This window comes from Nothobranchius furzeri, chromosome 5 (genome assembly GCF_043380555.1).
Source record: "Nothobranchius furzeri strain GRZ-AD chromosome 5, NfurGRZ-RIMD1, whole genome shotgun sequence".
NCBI lineage: Eukaryota > Metazoa > Chordata > Actinopteri > Cyprinodontiformes > Nothobranchiidae > Nothobranchius > Nothobranchius furzeri.
In genome coordinates this window covers 32357844-32382244 of record NC_091745.1, presented here as the reverse complement: position 1 = coordinate 32382244, position 24401 = coordinate 32357844, and the positions used below count along the sequence as shown (strand labels likewise).

General features: G+C 44.9%; 1 long non-coding RNA gene across 1 annotated transcript; it reads left to right on the top strand.

The window, feature by feature from the left end:
- The first annotated feature begins 1983 nt into the window (after nt 1-1983).
- Nucleotides 1984-11005, top strand: LOC139070015 (uncharacterized). The gene is made up of 2 exons (XR_011520683.1): nt 1984-3052; nt 10150-11005. It is a non-coding gene; the product is annotated as an uncharacterized lncRNA (long non-coding RNA).
- The last annotated feature ends 13396 nt before the right edge of the window (nt 11006-24401 follow it).

Genomic DNA, 24401 nt, shown 5'->3' with positions numbered 1-24401 from the left:
ATCACCCCTGTTGTTTAGCAGCTCCACTGGCTCCCAGTCACTTCCAGAATCCAATTCAAATTTCTGCTATATACATTCAAAGCCATCCATAACCTAGCTCCCCCGTACCTCTCAGACCTCCTTCATCCTTCAACCTCCACCCGTTCCCTCAGGTCCTCCTCCTCCATCCACCTCTCTGTCCCACCTTTCCGTCTGGTCGCTATGGGGAGCAGGGCCTTCAGTTGCTCTGCTCCCCAGCTCTGGAACTCACTCCCTCCTGACCTCCGTAACATTGACTTCCTCACTCTCTTTAAAACCAGACTCAACACCCACCTATTCCGTCTAGCATTCCAATAGTTACTCTCTTTGCTCCAATCTGTTTGTTTTATGCTGTTCTATCTTTTAATGTTGTGTATTTTATCTCTGTTAAGTGTCCTTGAGTGTCTAGAAAGGCACTGTTGAAATAAAATGTATTATTATTATTAAAACCTACGGAGCCCATCTGATGACATGGTCCAAAAAATAAACTGTGGCCACAAAATACTATTTTGAGGGCACGAAATAGCTATAACGTGCCCACGAAGTAATAATTCGTGGGTACAAATAAGTATTTCGTGCCCACGAAATGGCTATTTCGTGGACACGAAATACTTATTTGTGGCCACGAAATAGCTGCCCAGCCCAGATGTGCTCACTTGTGCACCCGTGAGCCGTGATTCCGCTGGAACGCGTCTGCAGCTGTCATAGATCGACCTTTTTCTCCATCACTTTCTTTTTTTAAATAGTAATTCATAAACATTCGATCCCATTACAATTTCCTTTGATTTCATTTTAAATCAATATTTAGAGTGCCCAGGTAGCACATAAATAATGCAATTTAACAGTTTTCTTAAAGTAGGAACATTTAACCTGTGCGTCCAGAGCGCTCTCCTTCCTTCTGCTCTGCGTAAACCTGAGCTGATCACCTACTTGTGCATAATCAAATGTCTGTAGGGAAAAGATATAGCCATGAGGTTCACTTTTGCCTCAGACCGACCTATTGCTGTTTTATGGTGTGGCTGAATCTGCGATCCGCTGCCCTGTGGACTGGAATAACAAATGCTGCAGTAACGGGAGTTGTGGTCAGGTTCGGAGTCACTGGCTGGAGCGGACCCGACTTTAATACGTCATCCCAAAATAGAAGCTAATATCTTAATGTGGCGAGGCAAAGGTGGTATGGGGTTTACTGGTACTAAACAGAATGTTAAGTAAAAAGATTAAAACAATGCCACCTTGGGAATTACACCCAAGGAAAATAAAATTGGTACCTTTTAGGCACACATAGGTTCAGTGCTCTCACAAAGGCTGCAGAAACCAGGTGTATGCACAGTCCACAATTTTATTTCATGTTTTGTTAAAAGGACAGCAATTTAAACTACTAATTTAAAAATAGAAAGGAAGAATTAAAACAAGGGAAAGAAAATAATTAGTATTACCGCTGGAGCTTACCAAGGTAAGGTGGACCCACTGGAGGTTCTAGCAACAACACAAACTAAATACCAAAAATCACCCGAAGCACCAGTGAACAGTCACACAGATGTGAAGGAGGGTCCACACCAACTCGCACACAGAAGAACCACTGCCACCACCCTTGGCTCCAGCATGGACAAAACAAATCAAAGTTAAAAACCACAATAAAATAAACTCTGTTAAAATGTACAATAGTGCTTCAGAATCCTCGTGCGTCCCACGCTGGGTGGGAGAACGTCTGGTGGCGGAGCACCAGCACTGGTTAAAATCCTCGGTTATGCTCCGAGTGAACGGCGGCCCAAACAGATCCCGATAGGTTGGTCCGCTCTGTCGAACCGCTCCTCGGTTGACGGGGGAGTCACAGCAGTGACTCAAAAACACTTTGTCATAGCACCACAACACCTCGGGCCCTAAAAAGAAAAATGGTAATAAACCGTATTAACCCAAGAAAAGAATATTCATACTGAGCGTGCAGGGAGGGTGGGTGGGGGGGGGGGGGGGGGGGCTGCCGCACATACACACCACGCCGACAGCAATAGATTACCTAGAAGGCAAGCACGCTTCTTTTCCAACAGCACGCGGTAGCGTTACAGCTCTCGTCAGGCTTCCAAATGTCGCCTCTGTCTGTATATAGCCTATATCAGTTATCACCAATCTGCTTTTTAACAGCTGATCAGAATACTCACCGCGATCCACACGCATCTAGCTTACGCTGCCACTGTTCCAAAAAACAGCTTCTGTTTGGGTAGTGCAGCTACTTCCGTAAACAAGGAAGGAAACACTGCCCGAGTCTGCTTTTTATACCCACAGCTCCCCTACTTACGTACCTACTGGTGACTGGTGGGGTCAGCAGATTACCTCATCCTGCTATTTCGTGGCCACAAATAAGCATTTCGTGGGCACAAATACGTATTTCGTGGCAACGTTATAGCTATTTCGTGGCCTCAAAATAGTATTTCGTGGCCACAATTTATTTATTTTTTGGACCATGTCATCAGAGGGGCTCCGTAAAAACCCAGTGCATTTAACATAAAAATGGGTTGAAATATGACAGAGCTCTCGGAGGGACACTTCTGCGTTCCGTTCTTCCACCCGGTTCTCCCCAGCGGTCAGCCCGACGCATCTCTGACCACTTCGGTGCCTGTCTGCTGCGCGGGCTGACCGTTTGTGGAGCGGACTCAGAGAGGGGCCTGACCGCAGAAATACTGCAGTTCGATGAGTTGGTTGATAGTGCTTGATGTTAGTCTCCAGAAGTCTGTATGCCATCAGATAAACTCGCTCGTTTTTTTATATTTTTTTGTATATTTGTAAAATAGTGGTGGGAGCGACTAAATATCTAATTTGTCTTCAAAGAGCCGCGACCGGGTTCCCTGTTGTCTTCTTATCTTAAAACTAAAATAATTTTGATATGTTATTGCACAGATAAGCTCTATTGTTGAATCTCAGCAGTATGGGGTTTTTGGTTTGTTCTATTTTGTTCTTAGCAGGTATTCATTTTCTCTGCGGTGGAGTTCCTGCCACCACCCCCAACTTCAGCTGCTGAACGTCATCAGCTTCTCTGAAAGTAAGATTTAAAAGATCCTATCATCCTTGGTGATCTCACGCCCAAAAACGTCATTTGTTCTAATGGTGAAATTAATTTAAGCTGATCTTTAACCTGCTGACCTCTATAACTTTATTCCTACTTCCAAAGAAACCCCTGTGCAGAGTCCTTCAGACACATAAAGCCGGGCGTACACTGTGTGACTTTTTCACTTTTTTGAGCCGATTTTCCAGTCGTGCGAGAATCCACAAGATCGGGGCGAGTTTTGCGCCGAGCGTCGTGTAGTGTACAGGGGGTTACGAGAGGCGATTAACACCACGTGACCAGCTAGCGATCAGCAATCGTGAGTTCGCACGGACTTCTGGCGTGTTTGATATTTTGCTCGTTCCTCATGAGGGTATCGCACTGTTGAAGCGGCGCTGCGAGCAGCTGTGACTCAAAAAATATCAGAACCGCTCACGGCGCATGCGCAATCCTGCATCAAAACCGCTCGCCCGCTATCTCCCTAATAACACACGTTGTTCGTTTTTATTTCTACACGTTTTTTTTACTCACAAAGATTGTCAAGAAAGCGTGTTTGTCGTGTTCATGTCAAATTAAACTGATCACAAAACACAGATTTACTTTCTTTATTTCGTTTCCCTCATCCAACCCCCATAAATCCCTGTGTGTCCTCCTGCAGCACTCCCGAAGGACAACAGGCAAAACAAAAAAGTCTGACGTGTTGTGTAAAAACTGCTATTTTTAGCATATTTTTAGGTCTGACGTAGGGGTTGTACGAACTAGTCGACTAGTCGACTTCACGGCTCTGTAGTGACTTTTTATGCCTGCCATCAACTAGTCGCTGTCACGTGATAATGACTGACAAGATGCAGTCCTCGGAAAAGGCAGCAGGTGATGAGCCCCTGCGCGTCTGGATCGAGGCGGAGGCAACGCGCTGTGCGGTACTGACACTGGTGGTAAAACGGACATTTAACCAAACTGTGACCTTTTCCCTCTTGCAATTTAACCTTCCCCTCACCCCCATCCTAATCTTAACCAGTTTGTGCATGCAAAGCTCTGATCGTTGACGTGCGCTCCAGACATTGCGTCCTGAGCACCGCCAAATCAGGTGTCACCACCTCAAAAACAAATTAAACACGCGATCGTTCATGTCGGCTCATTTCCTTTCATGTTTTCTGTCTGTTATTTGTGCCTGATGCGTTTCGCTGCTGCGGAGCGAGGCTCTTCACCTGTTTTGTTCTTCGGTGACGCACCCCCAAGATTCCACTATCTCCACTCCGCTCCGCTCCGGCATGAACTCCGCAGCAAAAACGGTCCCGTTGTAGTCGGCCGGCGAGCAGCGGCATGCCGCTGTTTTTACGGTCGGTAGATCTTTTTAGAACTGCAGTTCAAAGGTAACTCATGAGGTGAATATATATGAACCCAGGTAGCAGTTTCTCTTTAGGACTGAGAGGAGATGCAGGAAGATAATAAACAGACAGGACAGAAAAATAGTCAAATAAAAACAAGTTAGTTTTTGTACCTGCTGGTTGCAACAAACAGACACCAATGAAGGTAATCAGAAGTGAGGAACAGAAAATGAAATAATTATTTTAATGTTTAGAGCAGCAGGAAAGGCTGCAGGCGCATCAGTGAGTTTGCGGCTGCTGCGCAGGGGGAGGGGGGAGAGGACTGAAGTAGGATGCAGAAACTACCGTTATTAAAAGAGATGTGTTAACTTAGAAAATGTGGGCGCAATTTTAATTGTCAAAAACTCCAGCGAACCTACCGACCGACCCCCCGACCCCCCCCCCCCCCCCCCCCCGCGCTTCCGGCGTATGACGTCATCAACGACTAGTCGAAGTCGACTCGACTTTCATTACTTGACTGTCAACTTTAAAAAAAATAAAGTCGTGCAGGCCCTAGTCTGACGTGCTGCTACCAGACGTACAGTGTGAGCAGACAGGTCGCATCCAAGAAGGGTCGTACAGTGTGAAGAAGAAGAAGAAAGTATCATTTCTATAGCGCCTCTCAAGATAAAAATCACGAGGCGCTTCACAAAAGCAAAAAATGTAAAAATATAAAAAAGCATTTAGAAAATGTTTAAAAATATATTTAAAATGAGCAAAAATAGGCAATTGTGATTAAAAAATGATAAGAGAGAGTGAACAGGAAAGAGGGAAATTCAATTCAATTTTATTTATATAGCGCCAAATCACGAGTCGTCTCAAGGCACTTCACATAATAAATATTCCAGTTCAGGTCAGTTCATTAAGCCAATCAGAAATAATGTTTCCTATATAAGGAACCCAGCAAATTGCATCAAGTCACTGACTAGTGTCAGTGACTATACAGCAATCCTCATACTAAGCAAGCATGCAGTGACAGTGGAGAGGAAAACTCCCTTTTAACAGGAAGAAACCTCCAGAGAATCCTGGCTCAGTATAAGTAGCCATCCTCCACGACTCACTGGGGATCAAGAAGACAGAGCAGACACACACACACACACACACACACACACACACACACACACACACACACACACACACACACACACACACACACACACGCACACTCACAAATACTAGTAATGTGTCTATAGTTATATTGTGATGTCTTAGTAAATATTCTATTTGGTGAAAGATTAACTTTATTGTATTTATTCTAGTGGATCTATAATTAAACGGATAAACTAGTAGTAGCACATCCAACGTCAAGGAAAGCAAAAAGCCATTATCAGGAGAGGGACATGAGCTGCTGGCCCCATGGATCCTGCTGACTGGCCACAGCAGTTGAACAAAATGGAAAGTAGAACTTTCTTTATGATGACACTGATATTTGAGTTTTGCTTTTGATTGCACAGTTTAATGCTGCTGTTGATTTTGCATCCCCCCCCCCACTGACATTTGCACAACATTTTGAGTTGTTGGTTATTGTAATATTCCCAGGTTACTTATCTTTCAAGCTTACATTTATTCTTCAGACTGTTGACTTTAAAGAGTTGCTGTGTGAATATTTAAAATAAAAATTAGTAACTAAGGAATAACGGTGGAGTTGCTTTTTCCAATGTGTGGTGGGTGGGTGGACTTGGGTTTGGGTGAGAGGCGTGCGGGCAGGGGAGGGGAGGGGGGGGGGATGGGCAGTCTCGCCTTGGGCACCAAATTACCTAGAGCCGGCCCTGCCTCCATGAGGCCACCACAGCTCAGCAGAACGTCGTTGTAGCTTCTTCTGAGGAGAAAAACACTTACAGAGAAAATAAAGTTAACAGCTGAAATTGCTGAAAATAGTACAGTTAAAGAGCAGACTGTAGAAGAAAGTAGTAGAGTGTGGAAAGTGGTCAGTGTATCCTCCAGCAGTCAAAGCCTATAGCAGCATAACTACAGAGAAAACTCTGGATAATCTATCCTATTTAGATGGAGGCATGTTGGAGGTAGGGCAAGGGAGAGCCGTCTTTACCGACTGTACACTCCACCTCCCTCTACTCCCCCACTTGTCCAGATTTAGGCTAACATCAGATTTTAACCATAGACCCTATCAAATAAAAATGTTTTAAGCCTATTCTTAAAAGTAGACAAAGTGTCTGCCTCACGGACTAAAGCTGGGAGTTGGTTCCACAGGAGAGGAGCTTGATAACTAAAAGATCTGCCTCCCATCCTAATTTTAGATATTCTGGGAACCACCAGTAGACCTGCAGTCTGAGAGCGAAGTGCTCAGATAGGAACATATGGAACAATCAGATCACTGATGTATGATGGAGCTTGATTATTAAGAGCTTTATATGTGAGAAGAAGGATCTTAAAATCTATTCTGAATTTAACAGGTAGCCAATGTAGGGAATCTAAGACATGAGAGATATGATATCTCTTTTTAATTCTCATCAGAACTCTAGCTGCAGCATTTTGGACAAGCTGAAGACTTTTAACTACATTCTGTGGACTTCCTGAGAGTAATGAATTACAGTAATCCAGTCTTGATGTAATAAATGCATGAACTAGTTTTTCAGCATCACTCCTGGAAAGTATGCTTCTAATCTTAGCAATATTCCGAAGGTGGAAAAAGGAAATCCTACAAACTTGTGAAACCTGGGATTTGAATGGCATGTCCTGGTCAAAGATAACACCAAGGTTCCTTACTTTGTTCTCGGAGATTAATGTAATGCCATTCAGGCCAGGCGATTGGCTAAGCAATTTCCTTTTCTGGATTTATGGTCCAAAGATGAGAACTTCCGTCTTGTCTTGATTTAAAAGCAAAAAGTTTAGAGTCATCCAATGTTTAATGTCCTCAAGACAAGCCTGTAATCTACCCAACCGATTAGGTTAATCAGGGTTAATGGATAAATATATCGTCAGCATAACAGTGGAAGTTTATCCCATGCTGTCTAATGATTTTACCAATTGGGAGCATATATATAGTAAAAAGAATTGGTCCAAGCACTGAACCCTGTGGTACTCCGCAAGTAACCCTGGAGTATGAAGATGATTTGTCATGTACATTTACAAAATGAAATCTGTCAGACAGGTAGGATTTAAACCAGCATAACGCTGTTCCTTTGATCCCTACAACATGTTCAAGTCTTTCTAAAAGAACATTGTGATCAACTGTGTCAAAGGCAGCACTGAGATCTAACAAGACTAGAACAGACACAAGATTATTATCTGAGGCCATGAGAATATCATTTGTGACTCTCACTCATGCAGTTTCAGTGCTGTGATACTCTCTAAAACCAGACTGAAATTCCTCAAACAGAGCATTAGTGTTTAAATGCTGACATAATTGGATGGCCACTATTTTCTCCAGGACTTTGGATAAAAATGGAAGGTTAGATATTGGTCTATAATTCACTGGGTCATCTGGATCCAGAGAAGGCTTCTTAAGTGAAGGTCTGATTACAGCAACCTTGAAATCTTGTGGTACATACCCATTTACTAAGGATAGATTGATTATATTTAGAATGCGGGCAGTAACCAAAGGAAATGCATCTTTAAATAATTTGGTTGGGATTGGATCCAAAATGCAAGTTGAAGGTTTAGATGAAGCTAATATTTTTGATAACTCTGAAAGCTCAACTGGATCAAAACGGTTCAAGCACAGATGAAGTTCTACAGTCACCTCTGATGCTGCCTCACTTACTGAGGAAGAAGAAATCGCATTAGGGAGGATGCTAAAGATTTTTTTTCTAATAGAATTAATTTTACTTGTAAAAAATCCCATGAAGTCATTGCTGCTGAGGGCTAAGGGAATAGATGGCTCAGAGCTATGATTCTGTGTAAGTTTAGCAACTGTACCGAAAAGAAATTTAGGATTATGCTTATTCTCCTCAATTAGTGCTGAAAAATAAGCAGTTCTAGTTTGTCAAAGCTTATTTTTATAAAGCACAATACTATTTTTCCAGGGTAGGTAGGCCTCCTCATGGTGCGTAAAGCGCCATGTTCTCTCCAATTTCCTAGAGTTTTGTTTTAAGGCTCGTAAATGAGAATTAAACCAGGGAGCCAACTTCCTGTCCCTAATTACCTTCTTTTTTAAAGGGGCTACATCATCTAGTGCCACACGTAAAGAGGAATTAACATGATGAACTAAGGCATCAATTTGTGAGGGGTTAGAACTGAAAATATTGAAATCAGTGGATCCTGAGGAAGGTGGAATAGGTGGGGAGAGCAGAATAAAGAGAGAGTGGTGAAGAAGGTCATACAAAAGCCAGCTTGAACAAGTGAGTCTTCAGCTGCTTTTTAAAGGAGACCACTGAGTCCACTGATCTCAGGCTCAGGGGAAGAGAGATCCAGAGTCTGGGGGCCACAGCAGCAAATGATCTGTCACCTTTGACCTTTAGCCTGGTGCTGCACAACCAGTAGGCTTTGATCACTGGACCTCAGGGACCTGCTGGGGGTGTAGGGACTAAGAAGATCCCCAGTGTAAGATGGTGCTTGTCCATGTAAGGCCCTATAGACCAGAACCAGGATCTTGAAATGAACCCTGAAGTTGACTAGCAGCCAGTGAAGCTGGAGGAGAAGCGGGGTGATGTGGGTGTATTTGGAGGACTTGGTCAGAAGCCGAGCACAGGCATTCTGAACCACCTGTAGATGGTTCAGGGAGGTTCTGCTCAGACACGTGAAAAGAGAGTTACAGTAGTCTAAGCGTGAGGAGATGAAGGTGTGGATAACTGTCTCAAGTTCAGAGCGGGACAGAATGGGACTCAGCTTAGCAATGTTCCTGAGATGGAAGAAGGAAGAGCGAACAAGAGAACTGACATGAGAATCCAGGGTGAGCGCTGGGTCAAAGGTCATGCCAAGATTCCTGACAGAAGGTTTGATGTGAGAAGCAAGCTGACTAAGAGCGTCTCTGACTTTGGGAACCAGCTTGTCTGGGGCACAGATGAGGATCTCAGTCTTATCTTCATTCAGCTGTAGAAAGCTCCCACCATCCAGGTTTTGATAGAGTCTAAGCAGGTGTGTAACAGCTGCAGCTTTGACATCTCATGGGGCTTAAAGGAGATGTACAGTTGGATGTCATCTGCATAAAGATGGTAGGAGATTCCTTTGAAGGAGCTCAGGATGTGCTGAAGAGGAAGCAGATAGATGAGGAAGAGCAGAGGCCCCAGCACAGAACCTTGTGGGACACCATGGGTATGAGAGGTGGTGGAGGACCTAAACTTGGAGACGGCCACAGAAATGGAGCGCTCAGAAACATAAGAGGAGAACCACTCCAGAGCAGTTCCTGATAGGCCTACCCAGTCTCTCAGCCTCTCCAGTAGCAGGTGATGGTCAAAGGCTGCAGTCAGGTCCAGCAGGACCAGAACAGAACAGTCCCCTGCATCACTGTGAGTCAGAAGGTTGACCTTTGTGTTTGACTCCAGTTTTGTTAGATTTGAAGAAGGTGGGGGGCCAATTTCACTTAGGTCCTTCAAACTCCTGTTTTCCAAACTCTCAGCTGGAAATCTCCGCTCTTCTCTACTGTTACTTGATTCTGGCCACTCTCACTCAGGATGTTCAACTGGAAGCTCTCAACTGTCCACCTTCGGCTAAATGGCAACATTTTTTCAGTCTGGCTAAAAGTCTGTTTAGTCTGTCTCATAATCATGACAGTTATGTCATATTGAACAACAGTTGTATTTGATTCTAATTTCAATGATTCTGTTTCAGGTGGAGTTGCTGTGTGATTCCTGTTTCCTGTGGCCCATGACCTGTGTCAGCCCGGTTCTGGATGTGGCCTTGCTGAGTTATCTGTAGCAAGGTGCTCGGCTGTCTGGGAGGTGGTCTGAGTTGGTTCTGTGCCCTGTGGTGGCTGCTGGTTTCCTGGTGCTTGGGGCGGTTCCAGAGTGCACCTGATCCTCGGAGGTCTCACACTTCACATCCCAGCACATGCACAAACACATGCTTGTTGATGTTTGTTGTTCATGGTTTACATGTTTATAGTTGTTCATCCCACGTTTTTTTGATGATTCTTAGAAATGTTTTACAGGTGCAGCAGCTGGTTGCTGTTCTTTATGTTGGTTTCCTAGTTGTTTTTATTTTTCTCTCTTATTTACTTGTTTGTCCTCTATCAACCCTCTTCATTCCAGATTGGTTCGGCATTTACATGCTGATGTGGTGATGCATAACCCAAACCAATATTACAATTGTTAAATAAAAACTGATATTATTATTGATTGATATTAATGTCTTGACTGCTAAAACATCTGGTGCCTTATTAACAATGTTTAAACACAGCTTCATCCTGTTGATAGTCTCCACCAGTCCCCACAGGAAGAACTGACCTTGCCTCAGACCAGCTTGGTCTAATTTATCAGTAACACTCCCATGGGAAACTGTCTAGAAACTGCTTGTTGATTTAGTGTGTGCACCTGGAGCTGAGACTTTCTTCGCTAGCAGCTTCCCGCCTGATGGTCTACGTAATAGTTTAAGGAATGTGATTTGGGTGTGTGTCTTCAACAATGTGTGTGTCTTTCAATAAATGCTGTTGGAGGACTTCGGTCTGACGAGAGCAATCTGAATTCATGCTTGGTGTGTATTGATTTTATTCTCCAATTTGCAAAGTCTAAATTGATTGTTTATAATTGGTATTGGTGTTGAATGATTGATTACTATAACCCCCTGTGCATTAAACTTTCCCTAAGGTAATCCTGGATTGATAAAATTACCTAACAACAATAACATAAACTCGTACACAAAAGGCTCCTCTTGATAGAGCAAATCTGTTCAGCACATTCTGACAGACAGACCACCATTCGCCTGTCATGTTGCTGTACAGGACATTTTTAGAGTTTTTCTTTTTAAAGATAAACAGCATTACATTTAAAGAGCAATACTTTCACATTATCATTTTCCCACAGTTTCTGTATACTTGTAATTTGTTGTTTTTCAATAAAGAATGACAAATTTTTTAAGTTTATGGGGTTTTTTAGCACACAAATATCTATCTAAAAATGTCTACAAATATCGTCTCGTCTCGTCTTCCTCCGCTTATCCAGGTCCGGGTCGCGGGGGCAGCATCCCAACTAGGGAGCTCCAGGCCGTCCTCTCCCCGGCCTTGTCCACCAGCTCCTCCGGCAGGACCCCAAGGCGTTCCCGGACCAGATTGGAGATGTAACCTCTCCAACGTGTCCTGGGTCGACCCGGGGGCCTTCTGCCGGCAGGACATGCCCGAAACACCTCCCCGGGGAGGCGTCCAGGAGGCATCCTGACCAGATGCCCAAACCACCTCAACTGGCTCCTTTCGATCCGGAGGAGCAGCGGTTCTACTCCGAGTCCCTCCCGAATGTCCGAGCTCCTCACCCTATCTCTAAGGCTGAGCCCGGCCACCCTACGGAGGAAACTCATTTCGGCCGCTTGTATCCGCGATCTCGTTCTTTCGGTCATTACCCAAAGCTCATGACCATAGGTGAGGATTGGGACGTAGATCGACCGGTAAATCGAGAGCCTGGCTTTCTGCCTCAGCTCCCTCTTCCCCACGACAGATCGGCTCAGCGTCCGCATCACTGCAGACGCCGAACCAATCCGCCTGTCGATCTCCCGATCCCTCCTACCCTCACTCGTGAACAAGACCCCGAGATACTTAAACTCCTCCACTTGAGGTAGGACCTCTCCCCCGACCCGGAGGTGGCAAGCCACCCTTTTCCGGTCGAGAACCATGGTCTCAGATTTGGAGGTGCTGATCCTCATCCCAGCCGCTTCACATTCGGCCGCGAACCTACCCAGCAAGAGCTGAAGGTCAGAGCTGGATGAAGCTAGGAGGACCACATCATCCGCAAAAAGCAGAGACGAGATTCTCCTGCCACCAAACTCGACACACTCCACACCACGGCTGCATCTAGAAATTCTGTCCATAAAAGTGATGAACAGAACCGGTGACAAAGGGCAGCCCTGGCGGAGTCCAACCCTCACTGGGAACAGGTCCGACTTACTACTGGCTATGCGGACCAAACTCACGCTTCACTGGTAAAGGGACTGAATGGCCCTTAACAGAAAGCCACCCACCCCATACTCCTGGAGCGTCCCCCACAGGGTGCCCCTGGGGACACGGTCATAAGCCTTCTCCAAATCCACAAAGCACATGTGGATTGGTTGGGCAAACTCCCATGCCCCCTCCATCACCCTTGCAAGGGTATAGAGCTGGTCCACAGTTCCACGGCCAGGACGAAAACCACATTGCTCCTCCTCTATCTGAGATTCAACTATCGATCGGACCCTCCTCTCCAGTACCTTGGAGTAGACCTTTCCAGGGAGGCTGAGGAGTGTGATCCCCCTATAGTTGGAACACACCCTCAGGTCACCCTTCTTAAAGATGGGGACCACCACCCCGGTCTGCCACTCCCTAGGAACTGCCCCCGATGACCACGCAATGTTGTAGAGACGTGTCAACCATGACAGCCCTACAACATCCATAGCCTTGAGATACCCAGGACGAACCTCATCCGCCCCCGGGGCTCCGCCGCTGTGTAGTTGTTTGACTACCTCAGCAACTTCTGCCCCCGAGATCGGACAGTCCATCCCCAGGCCTCCCAGCTCTGGTTCCTCCTCGGAATGCGCACCGGTGGGACCGAGGAGCTCCTCAAAGTATTCCTTCCACCGTCCTACTATAGCCTCAGTTGACGTCAGCAGCTCCCCATCCCCACTGTAAACAGTGTGAGCGAGTTGCTGCCTTCCTCTCCTGAGGCGCCGGACAGTCTGCCAGAACCTCTTTGGAGCCGATCGATAGTCTTTCTCCATGGCCTCACCAAACTCCTCCCACGCCCGAGATTTTGCCTCGGCAACTGCCACTGCTGCACCCCGCTTGGCTATCCGGTACCTGTCTGCTGCCTCCGGAGACCCACAGACCAGCCACGCCCTGTAGGCCTCCTTCTTCAGCCTGACGGCTCCCCGAACCTCTGGTGTCCACCAGCGGGTACGGGGGTTGCCACCACGACTGGCACCGGCCACCTTACGACCACAGCTAGCAACAGCCGCCTCGACAATCGCAGAGTGGAACAAGGCCCACTCGGACTCAATGTCCCCCACTGCTCTCGGGACGTGGTCAAAGCTCTGCCGGAGGTGGGAGTTGAAGACCGTCTTGACAGGTTCTTCTGCCAGGCGTTCCCAGCAGACCCTCAATATGCGTTTGGGTCTGCCAGGTCTACGCGGCATGTTCCCTTGCCATCTGATCCAACTCACCACCAGGTGGTGATCAGTTGACAGCTCCGCCCCTCTCTTCACTCGGGTGTCCAAAACATACGGCCGCAGGTCAGATGATACGACTACAAAATCTATCATCGACCTGTGACCTAGGCTGCCCTGGTACCAAGTGTACCGGTGGGCATCCTTATGTTCGAACATGGTGTTCGTTATGGCCAAACTGCGGCTTGCACAGAAGTCCAATAACAAAACACCGCTCGAGTTCAGATTAGGTGGGCCGTTCCTCCCAATCACACCCCTCCAGGTCAAGCTGTCATTGCCCACGTGAGCATTGAAGTCCCCCAGCAGGACAATGGAGTCCCCTGATGGAGCACTATCTAGCACTCGTCCCAGGGACTCCAAAAAGGGTGGGTACTCTGAACTGATATTTGGCCCATAAGCACAAACAACAGTCAGGACCCGTTCCCCGACCCGAAGGCGCAAGGAAGCTACCCTCTTGTCCCCCGGGGTAAACCCCAACACACAGGCAGAGAGTCTCGGGGCTAACAAAAAGCCAACCCCAGCCCTCCGCCTCTCACCCGGAGCAATTCCAGCAAAGTAGAGTGTCCAACCCCTCTCCAGGTCTCGGGTTCCAGAGCCAATGCAATGTGTCGAGGTGAGTCCGACTATATCTAGCCGGTACCGCTCAACCTCTGCCACAAGCTCCGGCTCCTTCCCCGCCAGCGAGGTGACGTTCCATGTCCCAAAAACTAGTTTTCTTGTCCGGGGATCGGACCGCCAAGGCTCCCGCCTTGGTCTGCCACCCGATTCGCATTGCACCGGACCCTTCATGTTCCTCCTGCGGGTGGTGGGTCCACAGTTGGACGAGCCCATGTATCCGGTTCGGGCTGGGCCCGGCCGGGCCCCATGGGCGAAAGCCCGGCCACCAGGCGCTCGCTCACGGGCCCCAACCCCAGGCCTGGCTCCAGGGTGGGACCCCGGTAACCCTCCGGGCCGGGTACTCCGACTCTTCGTTTTAACCGCCATGAAAGATCCTTCGAACCGTTCTTTGTCTCACCCTTCACCTAAGACCAATTTGTCATGGGAGACCCTACCAGGGGCACTAAGTGCCCCAGACAACATAGCTCCTAGGATCATTAGGGCACTCAAACTCCTCCACCACGATAAGGTGACGGTTCAAGGAGGAGGTCTACAAATATCTTCAAAGCTAATATTTACATAACATGTATGATTGGGTTTTGCAATATGGCAGCCTCTAAGGTTCCCTTTAGTAAGATTTTTAAAGCAAGTATAGTTAATAAAGAATACATTTCTGTTGGACTTAGAAAATGCCTGTTGTAGAAATAACTTGGCATAAATGATTCTTCCCTCCTTTTTTTGTCTTAACCAAAGAAATTCCAGTAATTGAGCAAAAATATTTATTTTTTTAAATCACATTTTATAAAATATCAGGACACAAAGTGTCGGTACAGGAAGAACAAAGCTGTCAAAAGTGTTATGGCTACAGATAAATTATATCAACAACACATTAGCTATAGCAGTCAGGGAAATGTTTATCCCGTTTGCCTGAAAATAAATCTGCCCTAAAGGCAAAATTCAAAAGCAGCGAGACTCCCACCTGGAAGTCTTTCACTGCTTTTTGAGCTGGCCATTAAGGCAATATTAGTTTAAAAAAATATCATTTCCCTTATTTGTGAAATGAACTTTGTCTGACAAAAATGTCCCTGGACTGTCATGTCTGATGTGAGGATGCACAACAACGGCACCGTTTAAGCTAGAAATAAGTGTAGCCATAACACTTGACAAACCTCCTGGCCTTCTCAATTTTAGCAGGTTTTACACCTGCCCTCCATCTACACCTTTGGGTGATGGAAGACATGATGATCAGCAGTTGAGGGTGTAGACCCAGCAAATTACAGCAATCCTCATACTAAGCAAGCATAAAGCGACAGTGGAGAGGAAAATTCCCTTTTAACAGGAAGAAACCTCCAGAGAATCTTGGCTCAGTATAAGCAGCCATCCTCCACGACTCACTGGGGATGAGAAGACAGAGCAGACACACACACACACACACACACGTGTCTATAGTTATATTGTGATTTCTTAGTAAATATTCAATTTGGTGAGGGATAAACTTTATTGTATCTATCCTAGTGAATCTATAAATGGGTAAACTAGTAGTAGCACATCCAATGTCAAGGAAAGCCAAAAGTTATTATCAGGAGAGGGAGAATGTTTAAGTGGTTAGCAGCAGTGTGCTAGACGATAGCCCCCTCCATGAGGCCACCACAGCTCAGCAGAACATCATTGTTCCCTTTTGTGGAATTGTCTGGGCTTGACGGAACCTGTGACACGATCAAAATAGTGGTGGTGGCCACCTCCCATTTCTCCTCAAAAACGTGTTATTGGAGCCTATGGAAACCCATTGTCCATGTATGTATATGTCAATGGCAGAGGTGGAAAGAGTACTAAAATGTTGTACTTAAGTACAAGTATAATTACTTTCATGAAATTTTACTCAATTACAAGTAAAATTACCTGCCTCAAAATGTACTCAAGTAAAAGTAAAAAGTAGCTTATTTCAAATGTAGTCAGAGTAAAAGTTACTTAGTTACTTTTTTGACTGTGCAAGGACGGGCTCTTCTGAATAGTTAAAAAAAGACAATGGGGTACAAATGTCAAAGTGGCCGTTTTTTTAATTAAATGAACAAATATGCATATTGAAGTACAAAGGCAGTTACACTGCAAACTAGTAACATAAATTAGGTTATAGTCACAAGCCCATGACTTTTCCCTGAATGCTTATTTAGAGCAGCTGATTTTAAAGTTAGCAGAGTTCATCTTTGGTAGTGGGTTCACTCACTCATTTAAAGATATCGGCCAGAGGCAGAATTTGTTTGATCAGCATGTGTAAATGTGTATTAAAATCTCAGATGAAAAAGGTTTTTGGATTTTGACGGCTGGAATTGTAAGAAAATCTGATGTTTGTGACTGGCGCAGGAAAAACAGAAACTAACTTCCAGTCTAAGCCCTGGGCAGCAGTTGACGTTTCACATGGAGCTCTGCTGAAACAGCTGTAGTAAACAATGCCTGGCTCCGCTGTTTCTGCGTTAGCGTTATAGCAGAGAACAATGTGTCATCAATCAGATGTAGCTTCTGAAGCCTCTACTAGTCCATCAGATTTGTTTTTTCTCTGGGATACGGCGACGAGAACGGATGTTAGATTACTGGAGAAGTTCAACCGAACTCCGACCCCGCCAGCTGGATATCACTACCAGAGGTGCAGACATGTTTTAGACCGTTTGACTCAGAAGACCTGCGACCTGATTTGGACATAGAGGAGGATTCTGTTCATCTTCAGAACCAAAATCGGTACCGTTTGTTTACTTTTCTTAAATATTTCATTTCTGTGCTCCACTGGGAGCTCTAAGCTGACGAGTTTTCAGCTGGTCTTAGCTCCATCATGTGTCCCAATATAGTTCAGTAATCTACAGTTTTACTGCTGTGTGTGTGTGTGTGCGTGTGTGTGTGTGTCGTAGCTTTCCCAAAGGACTTGTTCTTTCCTTACCGGAGCGAACACGGTTAGTTTTGCTGCAGTCATGCTAACGGGACTCGTCTGGAGTCCAGAAGTAGCGGTGTGGTTCTAGATGGATTTATAGATGTAGGTTATTATTTTAGATCAGACCTGTTATTTAAAAATGCGTGTAGGACACAGACACATGGCTCAGACCTTTTGCTGCAGCTGTAAACGCAATTTTACGTAATAATTAGGAGCATGAAAGTAAACATATAACAGTGATTCACAATATTAGCATCAGCAGCTAGCTTGTTTTACGTGCTGGAGTGACATATGCGAAACACAGTTCTTCACTGTCTGGAAGAGAGGATTTGGATTTTCTGTAATCATTTAAGACAAAAGTCCTTAATAAAATAAAAAACTGGACCCAGTACATGTTGATATAGATAATAAAGTGTAGTTATTTTGCATTTCTACAATTTTAATGCCGAGCCAATACCTTTAACCCTTCACCACTGAAACCAGTTTGTTCATCCCAATCCTCCTAAATAATCCTCCAATCATCCAACTGGAATCCTTAAGGGTTCCGTAACGTCCATCCTGTCAGAACAGGCCGTGGGAGCCCAGGTGTTACTAGAACTAAAGGTGTCTCCTCACCAGCGTGAGCCTCCAAACTGTGAAGGTTGGTCTCCAAACATGAACTTCAAATTCATGCATTTTTCTCCTCTTGTAACACTTTAACATGTTTTAAAAGGCTTGTATCATCATAAGTTACACCTCCCAGACAAAAGATAGGTCCAATATAAGATAAAACATTATCATAAACACTGCAGAGACATCATTGTTTATTAAATACAAGTTATTTTCCTGAGCCATTACTTCAGCCAAGACATTGGATGCATGGATTTGATGAAGCCATGCTGTCTTATGCAGTCCCACACACACACACTGCAGCATGTTAGAATCATTTGAATGACTAATTTAACTACACTGAACTGCTTTTGTAATAATTTAATCTCTTATTCTGGAGTAAAATAAAGAAACAAGCTAAATCATCACATATCTGTGGCATCAAGGAGCATCTTCTGAGTTCAAACACAGGGATGGAGCACAATGTTTGCACCTGAACAGTATCAGGATTAACTCACAGAGGCCTGCAGGTCTTCTGTTTTATGAGCAGAGCGCTGAGATTCCGCTTCTTAGGAGCGCTAAACGTAATTTTGCCGCTTCCGTGCGCGGTAAGGAAACACATTTCAAACACGGAGCCGAGTCTGGTTGCCGAACCGAGCAGAATTCTGATGACGTCACACCGGTGCGCGAAGGTGCGGGTTCCAACCCACAGGAGAGGAGGGAGAGAAGAGGTAAACAGCGAGTGGATCACAGAACTTTTGTTTTTGAGCAAAACTGCGGTAAAAATGGCTGTTTGTCCTCATCATAAAGCGTGTAGCCCCCCCCCCCCCCCCCCCAGTTTAGACGTGGCGCTCATGCAGGTGTCTCTTTCTGTTCCGACGCTGCCACACGTAATATTTTTAATTTATTAAGCCTACAATTTATTTTTACTCAGTAACGGATATGATTTAAAATGTAGCGAATTACAATTCTTTTTTAAAAACTTACTCAAGTAAAAGTAAAAGTACAGATTTTAAAAACGACTTAAAAAGTATAAATTTACAAAAAAGCTACTCAATTACAGTAACGTGAGTAAATGTAATTCGTTACTTTCCACCTCTGGTCAATGGTATTCGAAATGTCCGATGGGAGTCTTAAACGCAGTCTTCCATTCGTCTCCCTGACGAATTTGAACCAGATGGTAAGCGTTCCGGAGATCCAGGCGACTGAAGATGCTGGCATCCTGAATGGGCTCAAAAGTAGATGTTAGTAGAGGCAGCAGATATTTGTTCTTAACGGTAATCTGGTTCAGACCCCTTGTAGTCAATACAGGGTTTGAGTGTTCCCTCCTTCTTAGACCGAAGAAAAAAACCCGCTTCTAGGGGTGATGAGGACGGTCTGATGAGGCCGGCGGCCAGAGACTCCTGTATGTAGCTCTCCATGCTCTCTCTCTCTGGTTTAGAGAGGTGGTAAGGGCAGCTGAAGGGAAGAGGAGCACCTGCAATCGAATGGCCTGTGTGGGGGGAGAGATGATGCCTGATCCTTGCTGAAGACTTGGCTGAGGCCATAGTAGACCGGTGGCACAGAGGACAGGTCTATCCTTTCTGCTGGAGGAGCGGCGGGGCTGCGGAGAATGGGTGAGGCTGAGCGGAGGCAGGTCTATGAGCATCTAGAGCTCCATTCCTCAACTCTGTTAGTCTCCCAGTCCACGTGGGGGTTATGGAGGGAGGGCCAGGAGTGTCCCAGGACCAGAGGTGACTGAGGAGAGGGAAACACATAAAAAGCCAAAGCCTCCGTGTGGTTACCTGACACTCGTAACTGCAACGGGATGGTCTGGTGAGTAATGGTTGACAGGTTCAGGTCGTCCAAGGAAGACACAGAGAGTGGAGTAGGGAGCCGAATGGTTGGGATCTTCCATCTCTTTACTAAGTCCGGGTCCAACAAGGACTGCTCACAACCAGAGTCAGCAAGCGCTTCTATAGGAAACTGCTCGGAGTTAACAACACACTGAAGTACACAGTGGGAGCTCACAGAAGAAGAGTTACTGCCCACCAGTAGTCCCGTCTTTACTGGTGGGCTCTGCCTTTTAACAGAGCCGGGCAGGCTCTAGCAAAGTGTCCTGGCTCCCCACAATATAAACACAGACCTGACCTGATCCGATGTGACCTCTCCTCCCGGCTGAGGCGTGCCCTTCCCATCTGCATGGGTTCCTCCATGATGGTGGGCTCTGCGGAGGGCCGAGTGCCAGACTCATGGTGATGGTCCGGTGTGGGGAAGGTTCTGGTACTGGAGTTCTGGTACTGCAGTTCATGCTGGTGTTTATCAATAGAAATGGCCAGGCGGATGAGTTCCTCCAGTGACTGGGGTTGTGGGCACAGTGCCAGCTGGTTCTGAACTTGGTAGTTGAGGGACTCCGTGAAGGCAGCGAGGAGGGCTTCCTCATTCCAGGATGACCGAGCCGCCAGGGTTCTAAACTCCACAGAGTAGGAGAGGAGAACTGTGAATGCTGTGTCCAGGAGATTTATGGGGCACAGGTGAGTAATCCAGCGGTATCGTGGAAAGGTCCAAGTAGTCAATCAGACGAGCCACAGGAAAACCAGAGAAGCTCCAGAAACTTCAGAAGTCCAAGGAGATCCTGAGGAGTCAAGGTAAGGCCCACAAATGATCCAAAAATCCTGGGAACAGGTAAGCACAAGTATATCCACAAGGGTTCTGAAATCCAAAAATCACTAGAGTTAACCTGGAGACACAAAGGGCTGGAACTACCAAGTTGTAGTTAATCATCCAGCATCGAGATGTGTTCTCCTCCTCCTCTTATAGCTGGACCCGCTAATTGTTAATGAGATTCAATTCAATTCAATTCAAGTTTATTTATATAGTGCCAAATCACGACAAGAGTCGTCTCAAGGCACTTCACATAATAAACATTCCAATTCACAGTTCATTAAGGCAATCAGAAATAATATTTCCTATATAAGGAACCCAGCAAATTGCATCAAGTCACTGACTAGTGTCAGTGACTATACAGCAATCCTCATACTAAGCAAGCATGCAGCGACAGTGGAGAGGAAAACTCCCTTTTAACAGGAAGAAACCTCCAGAGAATCCTGGCTCAGTATAAGCAGCCATCCTCCACGACTCACTGGGGATGGAGAAGACGGAGCAGACACACACACACACACACACACACACACACACACACACACACACACACACACACACACACAAAGACAAGTAATGTGTCTATAGTTATATTGTGATGTCTTAGTAAATATTGTATTTGGTGAAAGATAAACTTTATTGTATTTATCCTAGTGGATCTATAATTAAACGGATAAACTAGTATTAGCACATCAAAGGTCAATGAAAACAAAAAGTTATCAGGAGAGAGAGAATGTATTAGTGGTTAATAGCAGTGTGCTAGTCGATGGCCCCCTCCATGAGGCCACTACAGCTCAGCAGAACGTCATTGTAGCTTCATCTGGGGAGAAAAACACTTACAGAGAAAATAAAGTTAACAGCTGAAATTGCACAAAATAGTACAGTTAAAGAGCAGACTGTAGAATAAAGCAGTAGAGTGTGAAAAGTGGTCAGTGTGTCCTCCAGCAGTCTAAGCCTATAGCAGCATAACTACAGAGATAACTCTGGATAATCTATCCTATTTAGATGTAGGCATGTTGGAGGCAGGGCAAGGGAGAGCCGTCTTTACTGACTGTACACTCCACCTCCCTGTACTCCCCCACTTGTCCAGATTTAGGCTAACATCAGATTTTAACTATAGGCCCTATCAAATAAAAACCTTTTAAGCCTATTCTTAAAAGTAGACAAAGTGTCTGCCTCACGGACTAAAGCTGGGAGCTGGCTCCACAGGAGAGGAGCCTGATAACTAAAACATCTGCCTCCCATCCTAATTTTAGATATTCTGGGAACCACCAGTAGACCTGCAGTCTGAGAGCGAAGTGCTCGGTTAGGAACATATGGAACAATCAGATCACTGATGTATGATGGACCTTGATTATTAAGAGCTTTATATGTGAGAAGAAGGATCTTAAAATCTATTCTGAATTTAACAGGTAGCCAATGTAGGGAAGCTAAGACAGGAGAGATATGATCTCTCTTTTTAATTCTCATCAGAACTCTAGCTGCAGCATTTTGGACAAGCTGAAGACTTTTAACTACATTCTGTGGACTTCCTGAGAGTAATGAATTACAGTAATCCAGTCTTGATGTAATAAATGCATGAACTAGTTTTTCAGCATCACTCCTGGAAAGTATGCTTCTAATCTTAGCAATATTCCGAAGGTGGAAAAAGGAAATCCGACAAACTTGTGAAACCTGGGATTTGAATGACATGTCCTGGTCAAAGATAACACCAAGGTTCCTTGCTTTGTTCTCGGAGATTAATGTAATGCCATTAAGGTCAGGTGATAGGCTAAGCAATTTCCTTTTCTGGATTTCTGGTCCAAAGATGAGAACTTCCGTCTTGTCTTGATTTAAAAGCAAGAAGTTTAGAGTCATCCCATTTTTTATGTCCTCAAGACAAGCCTGTAATCTACCCAACCGATTAGGTTCATCAGGGTTAATGGATAAATATAGCTGAGTATCGTCAGCATAACAGTGGACGTTTATCCCATGCTGTCTAATGATTTTACCAATTGGGAGCATATATATAGTAAAAAGAATTTGTCCAAGCACTGAACCCTGTGGTACTCCGCAAGTAACCCTGGAGTATGAAGAAGATTTGTCATGTACGTTTACAAAATGAAATCTGTCAGACAGGTAGGATTTAAACCAGCCTAGCGCTGTTCCTTTGATCCCTACAACATGTTCAAGTCTTTCTAAAAGAACATTGTGATCAACTGTGTCAAAGGCAGCACTGAGATCTAACAAGACTAGAACAGACACAAGATTCTTATCTGAGGCCATGAGAATATCATTTGTAACTCTCACTAATGCAGTTTCAGTGCTGTGATACTCTCTAAAACCAGACTGAAATTCCTCAAACAGAGCATTAGTGTTTAAATGCTGACATACTTGTGTAGTGGGATGAGTCACCTGCCACTGAGTAATTGGACGACCTATCATTGAGGGAAGGCGCTCATATAAATAGGGCCTGAGGTGGCGCTACAGCGATCTTTTACTTTGGCTTAACTTCCGCTTCCTGTGTGAAGAGCTGTTGTGTACGGGACTCCGGCGTGTTGGACTGAATTGTTGTATGTGGTCCTCCCAGAGTAACGGAAGGCTTCTTTTATCCTATGTGCTTCAAAGAAGTGATCCAGGAAGGGGTGTGTCTCCACAGGAGACTCTGTTGTTCTGCTGTTCTGCTGCTTTTCTGCACAGTTTCGTGAGATCTCTGTTACCGGTTGTTGACCCGGTGCTGGACCATCATCCGGCTCCAAGACCTCTCCACCCCGCTGCTCGGACTGGTTGACGGGATCAGCGGAGACCATTGGGAGCGGCTTTGTCACTCGCTCCTCTGTACCGTATACCAGCGGAGGGCGTACACCCGCTGTGGGGTTGGGTATTCTAACTAGGGCTGCAACTAACGATTATTTTCATAATCGATTAATCTGTCGATTATTTTTTCGATTAATCGATTAATCGGTTTGTTATTGTTTAGCTATTTAACCTATACAAGTGATGGATGCATTTCAGTTAAGAAAAAAAAAACATAAGAGAATTGTGCAGTTGACTGCAATCTATTTTATTGCACATGAACACAGTCAGCAGTATAAAATGAGCTAAACAGTGCAAAATATCAGTCCAGAATAATTTTTTAGCATTAGCTGGAAGCCTGCTCCTTCCACCATGGATAGTGGCCTCATGTCTTTTACCAGCATGTTTAGAATAGAGTTTGTAAGTGGTATGAATTGCTGGGGGGTGAGTGTCTCTTTCCCCATGTAGTTGTCCATCGTTGCTTGTTTTTTTTCTGCATAAGAAACACAAATAGACTGAAATAAGTACACATATAAAATAAAGCAGCACACACACTACAACACTAAATCAATATTATATTATTTGAATTAATTAACAATATACAGTGATCATTTATTTTGAGGGTTACGTTCTACAAAATAGCCCGCAACAGGAGATATTCAGAAAAAAAGTCTAATTTTTTTACTATTAAAAAGCTCTAAGTAAGAAGCTCATGAGGTTTTTACTTTGAGTCGGGAGTGTTTAAATTAGCTAGAAAAATGTGAAAAATGATTATTTTGTGTAATACTGTTTAAGAAACATGATAAAAATGTGTTGTGAGGCGTTTTACAGCGTTAGATAGTAAAACAGCCTTTTAATAGTAAAAAAATGACTTTTTCTGAATTTCTCCTGTATTTAAAAATTGAAAGCGTACAACTATGCCGCGTTATATTCACCTGGACACAGCTCGTCTGTATATTTTTCACCGCGGAGTTGTCCTTTTTTGAATGAGGAACATAGTTATGGGTTTGTGCCGTTTTTCTCTTAACTAGAACATTCTTATAAACAGACGTGCTAAATTTGGCAAGCGCATGATACACAACACGGAGGAGATTCACGATTGCATCTAGTCAATCAGAAGTAGAACACCGTAGACTGACGCGGCAAAAAAACATGTTTAACATCCACTATAACGAACTCAGCTAAAACACTAAGTCCAGCTTGTTTATTTTCTGTTACTTAC